This window comes from Dromiciops gliroides, chromosome 1 (genome assembly GCF_019393635.1).
Source record: "Dromiciops gliroides isolate mDroGli1 chromosome 1, mDroGli1.pri, whole genome shotgun sequence".
NCBI lineage: Eukaryota > Metazoa > Chordata > Mammalia > Microbiotheria > Microbiotheriidae > Dromiciops > Dromiciops gliroides.
Genome location: NC_057861.1, coordinates 253,859,686 through 253,869,461, shown reverse-complemented (window position 1 = coordinate 253,869,461; position 9,776 = coordinate 253,859,686). Strand labels below are relative to the sequence as shown.

The window sequence follows — 9,776 nt, the reverse complement described above, 5'->3', positions numbered from 1 at the left end:
ATGTGGAAAATATTTTCTATCATGTGTCCTTTGGAGTTGTCTTAGATCACTGTATTGCTTGAGAATAGCTAAGTCTATCACAGTTGATCATCACACAATGTTGCTGTTACTGTGTACAATGTTCTGATTCTGCTCACTTCATTCAGCATCAGTCCACTTAAGTCTTTCCAGGTTTTTCTGAAATCTGACTGCTCATCATTTCTTACAGCACAATAGTATTCCATTATATTCATATACCACAACTTGTTCAGCCATTCCCCAACTGATAGGCATTCCCTCGATTTCCAATGCTTTGCCAAAACAAAGAGAGCTCCCCTATAAATATTTTTGTACGCGAGTCCTTTTCCCTTTTTTATGATCTCTTTAGGACACAGACCTAGTAATGGTACTACAGGGTCAAAGAGTATGTACAGTCCCATAGCCCTTTGGGCAAAGTTCCAATTTGCTCTCCCGAATGGCTGGATCAGTTCACAATTGTACCAACAATGCATTAGTGTTCCAATATACTTCTCCAACATTTGTTATTTTCCTTTTTTGTCATATTAGCCAATCTGATATGAGGCAGTACCTCAGAGTTGTTTTAATTTGTATTTCTCTGATCAATAGTGATTTAGAGCATTTTTTCATATGGCAATAGATAGCTTTGATTTCCTCATCTGAAAACTGCCTGATCATATCCTTTGACCATTTGTCAATTGGGGAATGGCTTGCATTCTTATAAATTTTATTTAGCTCCCTATATATTTTAGAAATGAGGCCTTTATCAGAAACACAGGATGTAAAAATTGTTTGCCAGCTTTCTGCTTCCCTTCTAATTTTGGCTGCATTGCTTCTGTTTGTACAAAAACTTTTTTTAATTTAATGTAATCAAAATCACCCATTTTTGCATTTCATAATATTCTCTATCACTTGTTTGGTCACAAATTCTTCTCCTCTCCATAGATCTGGGAGGTAAAATATTCCTTCCTCTCCTAATTTACCTACAGTATCACCCTTTATGTCTGAATCATGCATGCATTTTGACCTTATTTTGGTATACGGTGTAAGACATTGGCCTATGCCTAGTTTCTGCCATACTATCTTCCAGTTTTCCCAGCAGTTTTTATCAAATATTGAGTTCTTATCCCAGAAGCTGCAGTCCTTGTGTTTATCAAACAGTACATTACTATAGTCATTTACTACTGTGTCTCCTGTGCCTAACCTATTCCAGTGATACACCACGCTATTTCTTAGCCAGTAACAAATAGTTTTGATGACTGCTGCTTTATAGTATAGCTTCAGATTTTGTATGGCTAGCCCACTTTCCTGTGCTTTTTTTCTCATTAGTACCCTTGATATTCTAGGCAACTCTTTAAGATTATAAATTGCAAACCTGCAAGGATAGAGGTAATTTCCTCCCCTGGGAGTTTGCCTATACCAGTGAAATCACAGATTAGATATTTACTCTTCCAGCTTAAAGTTCCTGATTCAATGATCACAATTACTTCATTTTTTCCTTTATATTTTCAGGAGATATCAGCATGAATTGCCAAATAATTATATCAACTTTTAAATTTTAACAAATATAGTGTAACAAATCAACAGTATAAGTCAAATTTACCTGGCTGGGACCATGTCAAAATTTTGTTTCATTAGCTTAAAAACAAAAACTATTTGAGCTGACTTTTTTTTTTTTTTTTTGCTCAGGGCAATGGGGGTTAAGTGACTTGCCCAGGGTCACACAGCTAGTAAGTGTCAAGTGTCTGAGGCCGGATTTGAACTCAGGAACTCCTGAATCCAGGGCCGGTGCTTTATCCACTGCGCCACCTAGCCGCCCCTGGGCTGACTTTTAAACAGTAATAGTGAACCATCAAGTGTTCTTAAAATCCTGCTAAGAAGAAATGTAGGTGACAGCTAGATGGTACAGTGGATAGAGCACCAGCCCTGGAGTCAGGAGGACCTGAGTTCATATCTGGTCTCAGACACTTAACACTTACTAGCTGTGTGACCCTGGGCAAGTCACTTAACCCCAATTGCCTCGCTAAAAAACAAAAACAACAACAAAAAGAAGAAGAAATATAGCCTGGGAACATACTGGAAGGGCTACTAACATACTCTGGTATGCAAAGATTTGTTTATCTGTAAAACAAAATTATAACAGTTCAAAAAAGGGGGGGGGACTGCCAATACCATTTAAGACCATACGAAAAACTGACCTCAACTTCCAAGGTCATGTGTCAATTAACCGATTGTGAAATGCTCTAAAAACAAGTGTAATGTGGGGGGAAATAATATTATAACTTCTTTTGAACTGCTGAAATGAATTATAGGGTTCTTATCCCTCCCCAAAAGGAGAAAAGCATATTTGACTTTACAAATTGGGAATTAATTTGTACTTCTGTCACTGCTTGGCAAGTAATTAGGTATCCAACTGTCCATTTTCAACATGGCAACAATAAAGGAAACTGAAGATATGTTATCTATCTTAACATAGCAATGACTAATACAATATGAATTAAGCTTTACTTCTGTCTCTATCATTCTTTTCAGAAAAGCATTAAAAATTAAGGAAAATGCTTTTTAAGAAAAAAGATAAAAGGGATCATCAGAGGGGCAGCTAGGTGGTGCAGTGGATAGAGCACCAGCCTTGGAGTCAGGAGGACCTGAGTTCAAATCCAGTCTCAGATACTTGACACTAGCTGTGTGACCCTGGGCAAGTCACTTAACCCCAACTGCCTCACCAAAAAAAAAAAAAAAAAAAAAAAAGGATGATCAGAGAATTGCCTTTATCTTCAAGGCAGAATTTATCTGTTCTCAATGACAGGATGACAGTAGAATCTCTGTGAATATTGTATTTTAGCAAGGAGTCAAAAAACCATTTCCATTAGCTATGTAGAAGCTAAAAGTTATCAACCACTCTTATCAAGATTAAAATGGGAATGATGTCTTAAGCTGTCCTCCCTATAATTAGAAGTTGTTTATGGATACTGACCTGAAAACCTACCTCTTCGAAGACAAACAACTTTAATAATTAAAACTGGAATGTCTAAAGCATTTTACATATCCATTCATCATTCTAGTACAATTGCCATACACAGCTCAGTGCAAAATGCACTGATTTTGGAATCAAGAGACCTGGATTCGGGTCTGAATATTAACATTCATTTGCTCTGTGAACCTGGACAGGTTGCTCAATCTAAATTTCCTCCTCTGTAAAAAGGAGGTGATGATGATGACGATGTCTGGATGCAAGAAGTGTTGGGATATCAACTGTTTAAAGATACCCCCATTTTCAAAATAAGACTTTATGGGAAAACAATTTAGGTAAGTGAGCCTTGACAGACATGGCATAATAAAGAGCTGGCCTTGGAGTTGGGAAGACATAGGTCCAAGTTCTACTTCTGACACATACTAGTTGAATAATCAATGGCAAGTCCTTTTTCCTCTCAATACCCCAGGCAATTCTTTAAGACTGACGCGGGGGCAGCTAGATGGCGCAGTGGACAGAGCACCGGCCCTGGAGTCAGGAGGACCTGAGTTCAAATCCGGCCTCAGACACTTAACACTTACTAGCTGTGTGACCCTGGGCAAGTCACTTAACCCCAACTGCCTCACCAAAAAATGACTTGCCCAGTGTTAAACTGAGTGTCTGAGGCCAGATTTGAACTCAGGTCTTCCCGACTCCAGGCCCAGAATTCTATCTACTGCAACAGCTATCGATTTTTTAACAAATCTCCCTTAACTGTAGTGCCTTCCCTCTGATGATTATGTCCAATTTATCCTAAATGGAGCTTGTTTGTAGAGGGCTCACTGTCTCCCCATTTATGTTGTCTCCCCCGTTAGACCTCTTGAGAACAAGAACTGCCTTTTACTCTTCTTTGTATGCCCAGCACTTAGCACAGTGCCTGGCACATTTTAAGTAGGCACTTAATAAAATGTTTACTAAATGGCCAACAAGTGACACTTACAATAGAACTTATTTCTCTCTTATTATACCTAATTTGTTATGGATATAAATCTGATTCTTGGATGAGAAGGGCAGCATAAGGGGTAGTAAGAAAGAAAAAAGAAGTCATCTTTCATTCCACTGGACTTCTTTTTTGTCTTTGAAAAACCTCTGGAACAGAGGAAATTGGGAAGGGGAGAAGAAATACCATTACTAAATTAGGATGACAGAACACAGGTCAAGTGGAATAAAGTCTGAATTTCCTAGGAAAGGGAAGAAAGCTAAGAACACTACAAGAGTTCTTATACTTAAAACTGTCAGAAAGAGGAGGATATATATCCTTTGAACATTTTTTAATTCTTTTGTAATTTCAGAGTCAAAAAATTAGTTGAGTCAGCAACTCCTAGTTAAATCATCTCTAAAATATTAACTTTCAAAAATGTTTTCACTGAAATTGATTAAAAGTTGTTGGCTTCTGATAAAAGCAATGCACACAGTGACCAAACTATTGAAATAAATCTACAGGAAACAATTCTACTTTCAAATTTATCTTATGTAGTGTTTTCATTATACTCCCTAAAAATTAACTCTATACTCTTATTTTCTGAATCTTGCTTCAATGTATGAATAAAGAGTTCACAGTTAAACTTGGAGGATTCTTAAATGTTAATAACCATTTAAAAATATTCCACTGTAATATTTTCACATCTATGTTGATGAACCCCCAATATACTTCTCTAGCTCTGTACTCTTCTCTATACTGCATTCCCACATCTTCTATCACATGCTGAACATTTCTATTTGGATATTGGTACTATCATTCCCCAACGCCTCAGGCAAGAAAAATCATTTTTCACTTATTCCTTTTCCTCATCCCATTCACAGACTGATCAAAACTCTATCTAGGAGCTTGCACATCTCTTATAGCCAAATGATAACACTTCTGGGCCATCCAAAACTAACCAAAAGTTTAACATTCTAAGCCAGCTATTAGGAATACAAATGTCTTCTTCTCTTACCATTGATACTAACCTATGATGATAACAACAAACATTAAAAGGCATTATCTGGGCTTAGTAAACTTGGTTTTGATGAGGTTAGTTCTGAGGCTTAAAAAAGAGTTTGGGGGGCAGCTAGGTGGCGCAGTGGATAAAGCACCGGCCCTAGATTCAGGAGTACCTGAGTTCAAATCCAGCCTCAGACACTTGACACTTACTAGCTGTGTGACCCTGGGCAAGTCACTTAACCCTCACTGCCTTACCAAAAAAAAAGAAAAGAAAGAAAGAAAGAAAGTATTTGCTTATTCTCGTTAGCTTAGATCAAAGGCAATAATAACCTTAATGATTTTCCTACAATTGAACAGATTGTTTTTAGATAGCACAACCTTCTACAAATGGGGTATTTCTACATCAGGACTCTAACAAATCATATTTTCCTTTTTTTAAACAACAATATTTTTTAAAAAGCATTTAAAAATACTTTCTAATCCTCTCTCTGGGGAACAAAGCCAAATCATAGAGATAAGGACTTTTAGCTATAGCTAAGATTTAATGCAAACAGGCTCATGCAACATCAGCAGACAAGGCCAAAATTTTCAAATGCTTATCTGATAGTTACTAACTATACTAACTTACTGTGATTCAACTTAATTAAATCCAAAAAATATTTATTAGGTGCCTATCTCACAGAAGGTACTGTGTGCTAGGGGCTGGAAATAGATGAAATAAGACACAAAGCCCACTCTCAAAAAATTTAGAATTTAATAATAATAATAGCTAGAATTTATGTGACACTTTAAGATTTGCAAAGTAAATAAAAAGCAGTAAGAAAGCACACACACAAAAAACTATGATAAAAAGTACATTTAGGGGGCAGCTAGGTGGCGCAGTGGATAAAGCACCGGCCCTGGATTCAGGACTCCCTGAGTTCAAATCCGGCCTCAGACACTTGACACTTACTAGCTGTGTGACCCTGGGCAAGTCACTTAACCCCCATTGCCCTGCAAAAAAAAAAAAAAAGTACATTTAAATATATGCAAAGGAGCCCTTATGGCCAAGGCTTAGATCCTTCCATCCAGAACTACCCCAATAGTCAAGGTAGAGCCACGCATAGCTCCTAGTAAGGTAGAATTCAGACAAACAGTGAAAAAGACAGAGGAAGTAGATTCAAGTGTCCTCTCTGCCACCTCTACTATACATGGCTTGGGCAAATCACTTCACATATCAGGTCTCATATACCCAGGAAAAGCCAATTATAAGAAAGAAGGTATAGGGTGAGATAGCCTCTCACTTCCCTTTTAACTCTAAGTCTAAGATCTTATAATCAATTTCAGGTCATAAGTAATAAAGGGCAGGAAATAGGCAACACTTGGCCTTTAAACTCCATGACATCCTCACACACCTTCACACACACACACACACACACACACACACACACACACACACTCTCTCAGCAAGAAATCACTAAAGGCAGATGACAATTTTTTATCAGCATAACTATTCTGCATTGCCATTATTTCTGAGAGTCCTTATGAGAAAAATACTCTTTCTCCAAATATACTCTTACTATAATCTTTTTATAACACAAAACACATAGTAATTAATATGTTTTGGTTAGAAAACTACTCTCTAAGTAAGATTAGACAGGACTAGTGGGAAACTTAAGAAAATTTTATACTCCACTCAGAAATCTCTGGACCCATTCTGGCTCTCCAAGCAAGAGAAATTCAAGATATTCACGTAAGTGAATGTAAAGGCACATCTTCAAATGTCATTTAGTTCTATATTCTTTAAGCAGGAATATTTTTGAACCAGAAACCCAAGAATACTATAAAATATTTACATATGATGATTTATAGGAACCATTTCTTTTTCTGAAGAGAAAAAAAAAATGTTGCTAAAAGGCAACAGAAATGTTTACAAAGTAATGGCTTTTTGTTTTATTTATGTGTCTCCTAAACCAGAGACAAAAAGCATTTGATTATGAAAAGGGAAGGGGAAAAAAAGAAACCGGGAGGGGGGGGGGTGAAAGGGGTTAGGAGGGAAAAAAAATTAACCAGTGATTGCCACAATTCCAACTATATTCAGTACTGCAAATTCAAAGCTTAGAGTTCATCCAATTAAGAAGGGATTTGTGAGAAAGATAAAAAAAAATCGTTTTTGGCAAGAAGCCCAAGAATGAAGTTGCCTTCCTTAGTAATTTTTATAAATAGAATGATATCTAAAAACTTGATGAGATCAGAAATAAGAATATAAATTTTAGTATAAATATACATAAAATTTAGTATAAAATGGGAGAAGGAAGGTTTTCTAAACTTTAGCCCAGACCTTTTGTGCTTTTGTATAAAAGTACAGCCCACACATAGCCTAAAAAGCATAGTCTGAACAACAATTCACTGGTTTAAAATGTTATGACTCCTTATTAAAACTGACATCGTCAGAATGAATTTATTACTTTCAAAAGTTTGCCAAGTCCTACATTAATGGGTTCAGACATCCTTTAGCACATCTATCTCCTAGGTCAATAACTCAGAAAGAAGGGCATTTACATGCACCCCAAAACTTTTCCAAGTCTTGCTAGAGGAGCTTTCTCATGCCCCACTGTCCTTTAGTTTCAGAACTCTTTTTCTCACCCACCAGGACAAACGAATATAACATTTGTTCCATAACCAGGATCTGCAATTCAAAGTCACAAATGTTCTAACTCAGTTAAGCTACTTTAGCTTTCTCTCTTCAATAATACATGACCTACTTTAGTCTTACAAGCCAGCCTCAAATGTTCACCTTACCCAAGGACTGAAAATGCAGAGGCTGTCTGCTGTTTACTATGACTATTAACCCTTATGGTATTTCCACATTTTGTCACTGCATAACGAACTTGGAAATTACATAACAAGTCTCATTTAAATCCAATTTCCTTCATACTTCCTTAAGAATATATACTAAGCTAAAAGTAAGCCATCTGCTATGTCTCTGCTGCTCTCTACAGGGAAGTAGTAGAGAGGCATTGCTAACATGAGTTACAGGAAACTGACTTTAATGCTAGGGTGCCGTCTACTGGAGAAAATGGAAATCATTGAGTTGGATTTATTAAGGGTCCTAAAAGACAGCATTGCAAAGACCAGAGGATTTGGATCCCAGAAGTGTCTTGAGAGGACATTTAGGCCAACTCCCTTATCTTAATGAGGTCCAGAGAATTTAGGTGACTTGCTCAGGGCCACAGAAACAGGATTAAAACACAGGTCTTCTGACCACAAATCCATTACTCTTTCCCTTATAGCACATCATTCATAGGACCAACCCCTCCCCACCAAAAAGTGTCACTGAAACTTTTGATTCATATAATGTATGAATGTCCTTCAAGAAGTTCAGGCATCTCTTTGCGTGGTAGCAAGGAATTGGAAGTTGAGGGGGTGCCCATCAATTGGGGAATGGCTGGACAAGTTGTGGTTTATGAATACAATGGAATACTATTGTGCTGTAAGAAATGATGAGCAGGAGGAGTTCAGAGAAACCTGGAGGGTCTTATGTGAGCTGATGATGAGTGAGATGAGCAGAACCAGAAGAACACTGTACACAGTATCATCAACATTGAGTGTTGACCTACTGTGATGGACTATATTCTTCTCACCAATGCGATGGTACAGAAGAGTTCCAGGGAACTCTTAATAGAAGAGGATCTCCAAATCCAAGGAAAAAAAAAAAAGAACTGTGGAGTATAGATGCTGATTGAACCATACTATTTCTTTTGTTTTGGGTGCTGTTTTTTTTTTTCTATTTTGAGGTTTTGCATTACTGCCCTGATTTTTTCTCTTATAACAGGATTAATGCAGAAATAGGATTAATGTTATTATGGATATATATATGTGTGTGTATAGATATAGATATATATATATGTATATGTATATAGATATAACCTATATCACATTACCTGCTGTCTAGGGGAGGGGGGAGGGAGGGGAGGGAGGGAGAAAAATCTGAAATTGTAAAGCTTGTATGAACAAAAGTTGAGAACTATCTTTACATGTAACGGAAAAAATAAAATACCTTATATGTAAAAAAAAAAAGTTCAGGCATCTATCAGCTGTGTAACAGAGCCCACTATGATGTTCTTCTTGAAGTCTGTGAAGTAGAACTGTTTGTTACTTCAATAACCATCCCTCCTGGGTCAGGTTCCAAATAGACCTACAGTCGCAATGCTAAGGTGTACGAATAGGGTTAAAATGAGATTACCTTTTTTGTGTCATGGACTCCTTTGGTAGTCTGGTAAAGTCTATGGTCTCTTTCTCTGAATAACGTTTGTGTGTGTGTGTGGGGGGGGTTGTTGTGGGGTTTTTTTGGGTGAGGCAATTGGGGTTAAGTGACTTGCCTAGGGTCATACAGCTAGTAAGTGTTAAGTGCCTGAGGCTGCATTTGAACTCAGGTCCTCCTGACTCCAGGGCCAGTGCTCTATCCACTGCGCCATCTAGCTGCCCCCTGAATAATGTTTTCACAAGCATAAAATAAAATACATAGGATTACAAAGAAAACTAACCATCCCAAAATACAATTTTCAAAATAATTTTTTAAAAAGAAAGTTCATGGGTCTCAGGCTAAGAACCCCTGTTTTAAGTATTACGTCATATACTCTTACAACAGACTCATGACATGAAAGCAGAGAGGATATATGGCAAAACAGAAACCACAGGAGACAGTAGCAAGAGAGCCGAATCTAAATCCTAAATTCTCGCTGTGTGACCTTAACCACCCCACTGTCTGGAATCCAGATTCCTATTTAGTAAAAATGAAAAGAGAGGACTAAATAATCTCTACAGTCCAATCTTCCATTGATAATCTAGGATTCCCAGAGCTAT

The 9,776-nt window shown here is 37.3% G+C and overlaps 1 protein-coding gene across 2 annotated transcripts in view; it reads right to left on the bottom strand.

Moving 5' to 3' along the window:
• SPIDR (scaffold protein involved in DNA repair) overlaps window positions 1–9,776 on the bottom strand; it is a 591,441-nt gene that overhangs the window by 539,507 nt on the left and 42,158 nt on the right. The window lies entirely within an intron of this gene.